At 39.1% G+C, this 12676-nt stretch overlaps 1 protein-coding gene across 3 annotated transcripts in view; it reads right to left on the bottom strand.

Moving 5' to 3' along the window:
- Positions 1-12676, bottom strand: part of LOC124159287 (KH domain-containing protein akap-1) — a 90552-nt gene that overhangs the window by 69800 nt on the left and 8076 nt on the right. The window contains exon 1 of one of the 3 annotated variants that reach the window (XM_046535000.1): positions 3656-3880. The exons of the other annotated variants lie outside the window; for them this stretch is intronic. The gene's annotated coding sequence lies outside the window, so the exon portion shown is untranslated. Of the gene's footprint in view, positions 1-3655; positions 3881-12676 lie in introns of those variants that run through there. 3 annotated transcript variants of the gene reach the window in all.

Raw genomic sequence — 12676 nt, 5'->3', positions numbered from 1 at the left:
TAAAAATCCGTACTTGGAATAGCACTAAGATTATTCTATAATTAATTAATGACAATTAATCTTTTTTCCGCTGAGAACTTCGTTGACTAGATTTCTGGTTCCAGAACTACAGTTCCCCTCCAAAAGAGTTTTTCCGTAACGATAGGAGTAAATGACAATGAAATAATCCATATTCCTAACTATATTCCTTGTCTTGCATTCCTTTGAAGATATGGTGATTATTACTGTGTTATTTAATTGCTGAACCTTTTTTACCATATCAGAACCTGCTTTTAAAAATATCTCAATTGGAACTGGAGGGGTTCCGAAGTACCTTTAGTAGATAGAAGGCGTAATCATTTCGGTAAACATAATCCTAGACCAAACGTTTTGAAGAGTAACCTAGAACCAAAGCCTTGTAGAACTGTATTTTAATTGATAAATTTGAATACATAACAGTACAGTATTGGATTCATGACCTCTAAATAAGAGACTTTACCTTGATAAATCAGCATCAAAATTAAATGCCCGTCAGCGAATACACATTATTAACACACTCAATATAGAGCAATAAATTTTACGACTCTGAATATACTTAAAAAATATTGCAAATCGTTTAACAAGGAAAAATAATGAGACGGATGAGAGCCCTATTGCAAGATAACTCCTTCGCAATACCTCATTGTCAGTGTCAGATAAACCCTCGTGCTATGTCAAATAATATATCAAAGACGTATTACTGAAATGCATCCACATTGAGACCATCAGTGCTGGAATAAAGGTACACATGTTTTAAGATTCTTCAGTCAATCAGAGTTCATAACAGATGGGTACCGTCGACCGGAACAGGCTGTTAGCATGCACACTGTGTTCGAAGCGTGATTCCCATTTAAATGGCGCAGGGGTGAATGATCAACAACGCTTTGGGACCGTCTGAAAAGGTAAGCCCCTACCCGCGGCAATGTCAAGTTTTCTTCCTGGCATGAGCTAAAAACCAAAAGATAAGAAATAAAGGGTATGATTTCCAAGGGTTGGAAGATGTCATGCTCATATTCAGCTACATAAGAAGGATATAACGCACAACTAAAATAATAAACATTGCCTACGAGAATTTTTCTTCAAAATAATTCATTATTTAAAGAGGCGAAGGATAAATTTGATTGACCAATCTGAAAATACGATTCTATATGCCACATAAGATAATATGTATATCTACTCTTGCGAGAAAGCTTATGAGTGGAAAAATGGACTAAGTTATCGGAAAAATAGTTAAACACCAAAGCTTGTCTACATTTAGAAAAGGAAAACGAAAGTTACAAGCGCGAAAACTCTCTAAACTCATATAAAATATCTTAAACAGTGCAAAATGACTTTCAAAATGACGATACATCGCGCCCATGTGGAAAATTACTGAGATATTGGAAAAACAAAAAAATACTCCACATTATCCTTTCCAGAGACCAATTCTGCAGCTTGAGCTTCGGAGGTCGCACAGTATAACACAAGGAAAATGAGATTATATTCCGGAAGAACACAAAAAAACAAAGCGACTATCTTTCACGTCTTTCATAGCTAACCTTCGAGCAAAGGCCGGGCCACCAAAAAAACTAGATAAGTACATGTAAATGTACAAAGAATTTAAAAACGGAAAGTGAACAGATAAGATTAATCGCGCTCCGGCCAATACCACAAACAATGGCAAGAGCGGATTCATACAGATACGCGACTAATCGCAAGGTCCATCATCCGGCGGGTTCCGCAGCCGCGAGCGAGTTACCTCGCCCCACGCCGGACTAATTCTGGAAATATTCGCACGAGCACCTCTTCACTTCCGAAACATAAGTGGGTGTCGGGGCGTCTTTTTATAAAGACCGTGATACGTTCCAAGTTGGCAAGCGCCGGCTCAACATTTACCACAGTTCCGCAGTTATCTACATCAGTGACACACCGTACAATCCACCAAAAAGATGCATGGCACGGGGTGGAAACACGCCACGATAGGCAAAACTAGCCGTTGATACACCGCAAGGAAAACAAAACGGAGTCACGATATGAACGAGTAAAAAATTAGAGAACTATTAAACGGGGTTGTCGAAACAAGAGTGACGCAGACCGACCATTTTGAAAAAAAAAATTCGTACAACAAAGTAGAAGGATTTTAATAAAATATGGCACTCTAAAAGTGTGCCATAAAGAGGAAAATTCGTTGAAACCTTATGTCAGGTAAAAATTATCTCAGTGATAGGATGAATGAACGAAAATAATCAACGAATAAGTTAGAGGGAAGAAAATCAAGCGCTGCATGCCTTTACATGAAACATAAGTGCGAAAATCCTAGTGTAGGAAAATTATATACAGCCATGAGCCCCAAAAAAAAACTGTAAATGAACACCAGAATCATAATTTGTAACAGTTACTATCAGTCGTTTACATAACATACAGCAAGCCTATCCAGAGGCGTTTGGCAGGGATTAAGTTTACCCATCATGGAATTTGCGACATTTACACTTCTTGAAGAAGAAAAAAAACATGAAACCTGCGCACGGTACGTGGGGTGTGTGTGGGGTGATACTGTAAGCAAACACCATTCAGATCACTCACTAGCCAACAACCATGGAATTTCTGCCCGTTGACGGTAAAGAAATAAACAGAAAATATTTTGGCGCAGCCGGGTAACGATTCATTCTCCCTTGCGAAACGTGGAGCAGACATCGGGGGCTAAAAACGCGAAGGCCACCCTCACTGTGACCGAGAGAAGACTAGCTAACAACCGACGGAGCGTAATAAAGAGATTGGAAGACCACCGTAAGAAATCCCAGTGTGAGTACAGCTGATGGTGAGAAGTCAGCTTTCCCGGCGGAATGGGAAAGGAGGGAGAGAACTAGAGCACTACAGCCCCAGGAGCACTGGGGAGCGAGCCGCGTGGCGGAGGAACATGGCCGACGAGCGCTAGTGGGACAAACATCCGTCGACACGTGCCGGAGAGCCTTCCAGATGTTGCGTGGAAACACGAGGTGGCGGATTTAAAAAACGTGGACGTCTCCCACACAATAGGGGATACTACTAAAGCTCGCCACGACCGATTCGGATGAATTTTTCAAGTGTCGAAGGGGTTGCTAAGCCGTCGAATTGGCAATAAAAATTGTCGAAATTGATAATGCGGAAATATTTGCGACGGCTCGTAGACACCGGTATAAAAATGGTGAGTTACCACATGTTATCACACATGCGCTAAGGACAACAAAATTTATGATGGATTTATTTTCAATTTAATAAACGTTTTATTGAAATGAAACATTACACGTGAATAAAATTTCATCGCATTAATATGCCGCACACGGGGGATTGTTTATGTAAATATATGGATTATTGATGTAAATAGATGTTCATTAAGATTAAATCATAAAAAATAACACACTCATAATCCTTCCAAAAATTCGTATTTCCGCATAATGAATAAATAAATGATGTCAATATAAGAGCCGAAAATTACCTCTATTGAAGAGAAATTAAAAAAGTGCGACAGACTAAGAAATAACACATGGTTAACCTAAGAGCAGCATTTAGAGCTAACACAACATAAACACCACGGAAACTTACAAACGATAGCTAAGTAACAATAAACCCAACCACATAAAAATTATCGAAAAAAGGTAAAAAATAAAGACCTACATACCAGAAAGTTCCAGGCGATAGCCATGAGTACTAATTTTCACGCTACAACCAAAGGACCAAAAATTGAGTTAGCGAAATCCAAGCGGAAGAATGGCCAACTCTCCTCGGACACGTAAAAAAAAACTCGGGCTTCAATTCAGAAAAAATCGTTCCCGACGTGGTAGATAACACAGCGGTCCGACTGCACAGTGCAAAGCCACCTTGAGCCACGGCGACCACATACAACACTGCCGGCCTTCCACTTGTTGCTCCGCGCGGTTGTCGGATTCTCCACCACGTGGCCCCACAGTCGGAGGAGGGGGAGTGGAGTAGGGAGAGAGGAGAGGGGGCAAGTAGAAACGGATTTTATAGAAAGGGCGAAGGGGTAAGACAAAGGGGAAGGTAAAGGGGGAGAGGTAAGGTAGTGACAAGAGGATGATTCAAGGTGCATGACGAGGGGAGAAGGTAGGAAACCACCTTCCCATATCGATCGCTACGTAGTTAATTGCGAATTCGATCACTCAAAATTAGCTTCGCAGGGTGGCCAATCAAATATCAACCTGAAGTTCCCCGACTATCCAGAAAATTTATGATACTTTCCAGACAATTTGATTTTGTTCACTTGACGAAATACTCAAAAAATATGATTCGTATAAAAATAATAACTTAAAACCTAATCAAGTTTGTTCACGATATCAGAGTAAATATAACTGCAACTAAGAAGTGCACCCAAGATACCGGTCGAGAATGTAATTTACAGATAACGAATATATCTCATTCCATACAGTTCATATGCATCTACAGTAAATCTGTCATGATAAAAATCCAAAACCCTACGAAGGAAGCTTCCACGATTATGAACGAAAAAACACAGCAACAGATCTGATCACAGAATTTATTTCTTCTGAGACCCATGACCAAATAAATATTTTTTGCTGATAAGTCGTCGTCTATGGAATATGGTATTCTAATATATATATATATATATGGTGATATATATTCTATACATAACCAAAAGGCACAGAGGTCACGTAATAAACAATTAAATATCCTAAATTGGAATTTATAAATTGCAGTTACATAAGGGCCAGAAAACCAAGGGAGAGAGAGTTGAAGATTTTTTCGAGAAGTTCTAAGAGCGAAAATTTTCATTGGAGTCCTAAAAGAATACCAAAGAACGAAAACAAAAATGATGAACAAAGAGAAACATCGCAAATCGTAGGAGAATAGTCGATATGGCTTAGGGTAAATGACGTCAGTAACAAGAAAGCATTCATTAACGTATGAGCATTTGTCTAAAGATTAAGCATATTTCCGCATGTGCGATGATACGATAAAAGCAGCATTTTCATCCATAGCGGTAGGCTTCTGAGGTCCTATTATAAAATATCTCTGGAGAAAACTTTTAATGTTATAACCGTACACATATAACTAGTCAAACACAATAAAAATAAGACATTTTCTGATACTTCCTCATTGTCTCTATGAAGGACGATCAGTAACGATAGGGAGAGAGAAGCAGCGGACATTTTTAATGCAGAAATTTAAAAAAAATAATAAACCACTGGAATAGCTCTGCTCTTCCCTTGGCAACTAATTACAGAACTCTCCTCTTAAGAACGGGAATTCACATATCACTCGACGCGATTTTCCGAATATCACGCTGCCCTATATTCTTCCGGATGACGCGGCACGGTCGACTTCGGAAAATAGTCGGCATATTTGAAGAAGGTACCTACATTATAATGCGTGTTAGCCTCGCCTAACCGAGAATGACAAATCAAAGTCTTAAAAAAAAAAACATCTGATGGTACGAGGGTCGTTCAGTAAGTCTTTAGAAAAAGATATAAAAACAAATTATTTTGGGTCAATTTTTTTTTAATTTTCAACGTTGTCTCCTTTTCGCTCTGTATATTTACATTAGTATTTTTCTACGTATTTTAAGCCGCCCAAAAAGTAAAATTTCGGGATCTCCTTAAAATAGGCATTATTTTGGGCGATGACCTACACCTTAGAAAGTTTTGTTCGGCAAGCCATTTCTTCAAGTTACAAAATAAGAAAAAGCCACTGGGAGTCAAATCTTGTGAATACAGTGAATTTTGGAGCAATTGAAGCTTAAATTCCGTAATTTTGGCCCATGCAATCGCATTGCTGTGCAAACGTGCGTTGTCTTGTTGAAGGAGAAACTTTTACAGTCTCATATGAGGACGCATTTCTCGATTTCGATCATTAACCGGTCCAATGACGCAGCATTTAACTGTCCTGTAATCGTTTTTCTCTTTTCTAAGTAACCGATATTGATTATTCCGCATGCATCCCAAAATGTCATTGCCATTACCTAACCAGCCCATTTCATCATCTTCGCCTGCTTTGAACCCTTTTTTGCCTCTGAAGTGTACTGATGCATCCATATTTCGTTAACAGTTATGCATTGAAGAGGAAAGCCCTCAGGATTGCGGCGGAAAAGCGTCGAAACAGCCTCGGAGTTGACCACACGATTTTGTTTATTCTCCACAGTGAGCAAACAATATTGCCAAGATTTTTTCACACCCATTTTTTCGAGTACACTTAAAGCAATTGTGCATTTCGATATGCCTGTGGCCTAACTATATTTCGTTAAAGTTGAAACTAACAACTAACTAGCCAGGAGTGCTGCTTTAATGGGAAAAAATAAATTTATGATATTACGAGCGCAATCCCTTGGACATTCTAAGGACTTATTAAACGACCCTCGTATCTACGAATAACTTCAATAGTTATTCGCTAATCTCAGTCCCTTGAGATCACACCCGTTGATGAACGACTGTTAAGTTAAAGCTAATATTAAAAGTACTACAAGTATAAAATACGATAAAGATAAGAAGACGAAGATATTAAAGATTGTTAAAAATCTATTTATGTCCCCATACAGGGTGAAACACTCAATAACACGATGTTAAACACCCACACTAAATAGTAACAAGCATAGTAATCATTTTCCGATAGGATAAAAAATGAGAGATTAGGGCGAAATACGTGGATAGCCCGGGATTTATTTCGGACCGAGCTTCATTTCCAGACGGAGCTCATTTATTTACACTACAACTGACTCAAGTCTTCTCCAAAGTGCCACATCCTTCAATCGAGAAGCAGTTTCCTCTTCATTTATGAAGTTCATCCTCAATTGCAATGACCTGTACTTACGATGATATGAATCATACATGAAATTCTGCGACTTTCAAGTAAGTGCTTTCAAAAAATATCAAGCGGCAAAATGAGGACTTGCATTAATTACAATTGGGATCCAATGGCCTACAACAACGTTTAAGCGCAAAACCATCATTAATAAAAAAATTCAGAAGAAGAGGGGTATTCATAGCTCGCCAACAAACATTAAATTTTATTCCAAATAAAAGGAAACCACCAATAGCATTAACTTAAGATGGTTTAAACGCCAATCACAACGAATGTTCCTTGACTATGTAAAAGCTAAGCCAGCCGGCTATAGTATCGCATAAAAATGAAAGCCATTTAAAAAGTGATAGTAAAAATAATATGACAAATCGAAAAAATATCCGTCAAAGTTCAGTTCAGAGGGCTGAAAATATTCAAGCATGTCTTTTTTCTGGCTTACTAGAAAGATGTGGAAAATGCATTTTTTTCCTCGGGACAGAGAATAATGTTCCGAGCCTCCCAAATCACCCAAGGGACAGAACACTGTTCATAGTACTAAGCTGAGGCCGAAGCCAAACGTCAACCGATGTTTTTCCCTTCCTCCTTCCTTGGAGTCCCACGGTATAATGAGATGACTGCTGAGACGTCACTAGTCGATGTCCCCCACTCAAACATCCACACGACTTTTCCCACCCTTAAAATCGTCCTCTCGAGGAACTACGGAATCTTGTCTTCCTCAGAAAACCAATTATATGGAGAAATCGATTTGATAACCTCAATCCCCTCTTGAAGTTCTATAAAACCATAGATCGTTGTGTTCACCTTCACCACCGATATCCTTACTTTCCGCTGTGTGAATTTCTAGGACGGTCTAGAAATGTTTTTTCTACTTTTTGGGTAATATTAAATTTCCTCGGTATTTCAATCTTGGCGGCGACAGAGTGATGTCCTCGACAACCAATAAAATGGTCGTTGGTTCAAATTCCATCCATGCGGAGTAACCCGGTGCCCATGCATCGCGTCCGTGGATGTGGCTTACTTTATTAATGGACGTATCAGTTCCAGATCTACTCAACGAATTAAAAAATACGTAATCCTCATTCATTTATTTACGCTGAACTAACTCATCTGCGCTGGCTACACTACGCCCATACCGTCGAATTCAATACCGTCTTTCCCTCACACAGAATATTTTAATTGTACATTTTTTGGAAGAGGGGACTTTTAGTCTCAACCTCACCAGAATAAAGACATCTATCTATCCATCCAATTTCCCCGAGTACTTCCCGGCCCATGAGCCTCTTCTAATAGAAATCTTTCACTAGGTGGTAAGTTCTGAGTTCTGGGACGTTTCCTCGACTAAGTTGAACATTTTTGGGGATCTTTTGAACTTCCACACCACAAGCTACACCAAAAAACATCTACCCTCTATCGATCATACCATGTCTAACATATAGAGGAATTGATTTGTCAGCCATCATCGTCTTCTTATTCTTCACTTGAGAAATATATAGGTGGGATGACAGAGGCATAGGCCCTCCAGGAAAAACCAAAGGTTAAGAACTTGGATCAGTTGAAGATGGACACAAGAAATAATAATATAAGGGTACTCAATGAACAAGCTATGGAAAGGGATAAAAGGAGGGCTTCAAAGCACCAATCTTAGCGTTGCAATATTATTAAGAATTATCCATTGCCGTCTTATTTCCCGGCCTACCAACACCCTCTCGCAAGCGTTGTTGACGCAAGCGCAAAGTTGACTTCTCCCCTGCCCCACAGTTATCATACCCTTTGTCAACTTTTCTACCTATTAATGAGAACGTATTAGCAGACTCGCGGAAGTCCACAGTTCACGAAGCCAGGTTAACGATGCCATTACTCCATTAGTACCGTGCACGCACAGCCCTGATGCAACAATGGCGCAATTACGCAGGGTAACCTACGCCAACCCATTCGCTCCCTCGCAGGACACCGCTAGAAACTCATTAGGGAACAGGTAATGATGCAAACCATGGGGTAAAGCGAACACCCTTATCTAAAAACTTTTGGCGTAAGGATGACCGAGGACTGCCAATGAGAGGATCCATGAAAACTTTCAGCAACTAAAATTACTTCGTGCATTACTACATTCACAAAAAAAATGAATGACTAGCTGTCAGCATCAATGATGGATATATCAAATTCGTGAAATCAAATGTGTTCGGTCAAAAGAATAGTCAATAAAATTCCTAACGTCATTACAAGGCATAGAGTTGTAGATTGGTTACAGCCCAGTCAAAGCAATCCAGTACAAAAAATAAGCAAACACCATCAACTTGACAAAGCCACAAAGTAAAGAAGATAAGTTATTTTACGTCAAAACGACATTACTAGAAGTCGACATTAAATAAGTGCAGTGAATTACTCGTAATGGTTGCGAGTAAATGGTACAGGGCACAGAAACAATGACACGTGTGCACCAAAACAAAATGACATGACCAAGAACGAAACAAATAAATGCTTGTAATTCGTATTACTCCTAAAACCTTAAGACAATCTGTTCATTAGAGAGTAAACTACCTCTATGAACAAAAAGAATCATGAAGGACCAAATATGCAAATGGGCTTCTGATTGTTGAAAATTTAAGGTATACTTGAGCATAAGGGGACAAAGAAAAATCACCATTCGAATTTTACAGCATACATGCTTTTTTCAGATTTCTGTAGCAATTCACCTAACATTGCATGACTATCCCTAAGTTTCCAGATTTTCAAGTCCTTAAATTTCTGCAACTGTAACATCATTCTAAATTCTTACCCTAATATTTTGAAATATTAATGATGAAGGGGAAAATTTCCTGCCAGTATATCATTGTATTATAAAACCATTAACACCGAACTATGCTCAAAAGATATGGAACTATAGCGGGGCGGAGGGGACAAAAATGCCCCCGGTGGCTTACGTCAGGTGGGGATTTTACTTAAAAAATTATTTGATTTTTCGAATTACGCTATTTAACAATAATTATTAATTTATAGAGTATTAAACATTAATACTAATGAAACTTCTAAACAGAAAACATACGGTGTGTACTTTCAATAACCTCATCTCAAAAAATAGCACACGGAGATATAATATTTTAGTGGTGGGGAGGTGGGAAGGTAAGGAGTGAGGGGAGAACAGAGGATGGGGGCGGCATACTGATCTCAGACCATCCCTGACATAACTCCTACTTACGGCCTTGATGACCAATGTTTTAATATTATAATTACGACCTATGTTACAAGTGTTCCAAGTACCCTAAAACGATGGAATGTTTATCTCCAAAAACATAGGCGATATGACAAGAAACTATAACATAAAATATCTAGAGTAGGACCTACTCTGTTAAGCAACTGCTACTTCTAAAAAAAAAGCGAATTCTGCCCACGCTGCTACCGTCTTACTGCCACTGTCCGGTATTCAGGTAATCCAATTAATTAAATTCAGTGACTTTCTTTGGGCTTACTCAGGGTGGAAAAGGTATTAGAAAATTGCTTTGGAAACTGTATTTTATTCAAAGGGTGAGACAACGGATGGACCCTAACACCGTATGGGAATACGTCGAGACACTACGGCACATGCTGCATTTTTATGCACGACTACGGCACTTGACTGCAACGGCAAATCATCTACATCTAAGAGGTACCGTGCAAGCCACTACCAGGGTGTGTGGCACAGGGTGATTCAACACCAGGTATGCAGCTCATCTTACCCTTAATAAGAAAAGCGATCGTTCGCCGATCACAAGCCAAGCACTGAGGACAAGGACATGCGGTCAGACCAGAATCTAGGAGAGTCCTGAGGACACGAACATGCTACCAAGCAAATAAAACAAATAATTAGCTGAAGAAAAATGAAACGCTAGGGTAGTAAGTGATGCACGCATGAGTCATATCCGAAAAAATATAGTCACGATACAAAACAAACTCGAAACCAAGGAAAGCATGGCAGCAATAAAACGGATGTTATGGCCACGAGATTCACTCATTTCCTGAGCAGAGAATGAATAATGCTTGTTTTTCATAACACTACACCACGCCATTAAAGAGAAAAAAATAAAACGAACACGAGCATCAACATACGGTAAAAATACAAATATTTTCGGAAGGCAAACTTGAACAGAAGGAATGGAAAAATCAAAGGATATCCAACTCAATATGAAAGTGCCATCAAGAGAGAGGTTGGATGGGCCAGACCACCCAAATCATTTTCGATTATGCCCGGCATATCGACAAAACCATACCTGCTATGAGATTAAAAATCGCATACATCTCAACGGTAATAGAAAAATACACCCAACATATATTAAACATAAGGGGCGGATGTTAAATTAATTAAATTTTGAAGCCCACAGTATTCTGATGTTAGACATAAAAAAGCTGCAGTTATACACCCAGAATAGGGTGGTTTCCTATTATTTTTTTATTGCCTAAATCGAAAGAGAATAGGAAAACGTATATTGGAGAACGTATTTCACACTTTTAGATTTTTAAATGACGATATCTATTTTTCGCGATAAAATGAAAAGTGAAAATTTTCAAGCGCGCGAAAACGCGACGGGTAAGTATGAATGCCGGGAAAACTCCCGTGTGACGTCGTTCTGGTTCCCGCTGCCGCAAGTGAGGTGACCTTGGGGTGAGGCTCTGAGCGCTGATACGACGCAGAATGCTAGCAGGTAGCAGAGTACCATGCTAGCTGGTAGCGCTTGGCTTAAATAAGGATTATTAATACCTTATAAAACGAGGAAAACTTTCCGACCTTAGCCAGTTTTAATATGTGATTATTAAGACATGTTTCCCTGAGCTCTGTGCCTCATGCACGCATTGGTAACCTCAGACGATGTAAAACTCCTATCTACTCGTGTAGAAACTAGGTCCCTGTGACGTCACGTGGAGTGGCATCGCATGGGCGCCAATCTGGCCTTTTTCAAATGAGGATAAAATTGACCATTGCCATTCGTGTAAACCGGTATTTCTGAAACCAAACAATTTGAATATTATGAATACACTAATGGTGGGTAACGAATCGCAATCAATGCCTTTCGTTTTCTTTGATGAAGGAAACTACCCTATACCAAAGCTGGCATCCCATGCAAAAAGCAGTAACTCTACATATGGCCAAAGCAAAGCACATGAGACTATCCCAAAAAATGCTCTCCATTCCTACGATTATTTTCCTCTAGTAGCCGCGAAAACCCGCAGAATTACGAATGAAGGCATAGCATTAATGAAAAATTAATAATGATCACGGGATTCGCTCATTTCCCGAGAAAATAAGAAGCAATGCTTGTTTCTCACAACACTACAGCACGCCCATGCGAGGTAAAAAATATTCCCGTGCAGTTTGTTGTTCTCAATTAATTTATGACTAACTTGTTTTTCCATGCATAAGGATCTAAAGCTAATCGGTATTAAGTCAGCATTCAAGCAAATGCACGCGAGCAATCTTCACGGCCCATCCATGAATCTAAACTTACTACATCGAAGAATATAATGAATTTAACACTCGTTACACCATTTAACTTCCGGCAAAATATGAATGAACATCACACAAATGAGGAGATGACCGTTAACGGCTTGATACTGCATGTCCACACGTAGGAAAAGGCTTAAGTCAAAACGACGCCAAATATGACTATACCACAAGCATCCGCAGGAATTAAAATTGCGAGTCATAAACATTTCTTCTAATGCATCGATATACGACGACGAACTTTAACACAATAGTAGACACCTCTCAGCATACTTAATTCATGCCAAGCATGCTACAATTTCCCTATTTTATACGCATACTGAGAGAACGGCAATTAATCTCTTAACCATATTATTAAATCTTTTCTTTTTTTCTTTTAAAATTACATCATTAAAA

The sequence above is a fragment of the Ischnura elegans genome, chromosome 5, assembly GCF_921293095.1.
Source record: "Ischnura elegans chromosome 5, ioIscEleg1.1, whole genome shotgun sequence".
Taxonomy (NCBI): Eukaryota; Metazoa; Arthropoda; class Insecta; order Odonata; family Coenagrionidae; genus Ischnura; species Ischnura elegans.
This window is presented reverse-complemented; position numbering and strand designations above follow the sequence as displayed.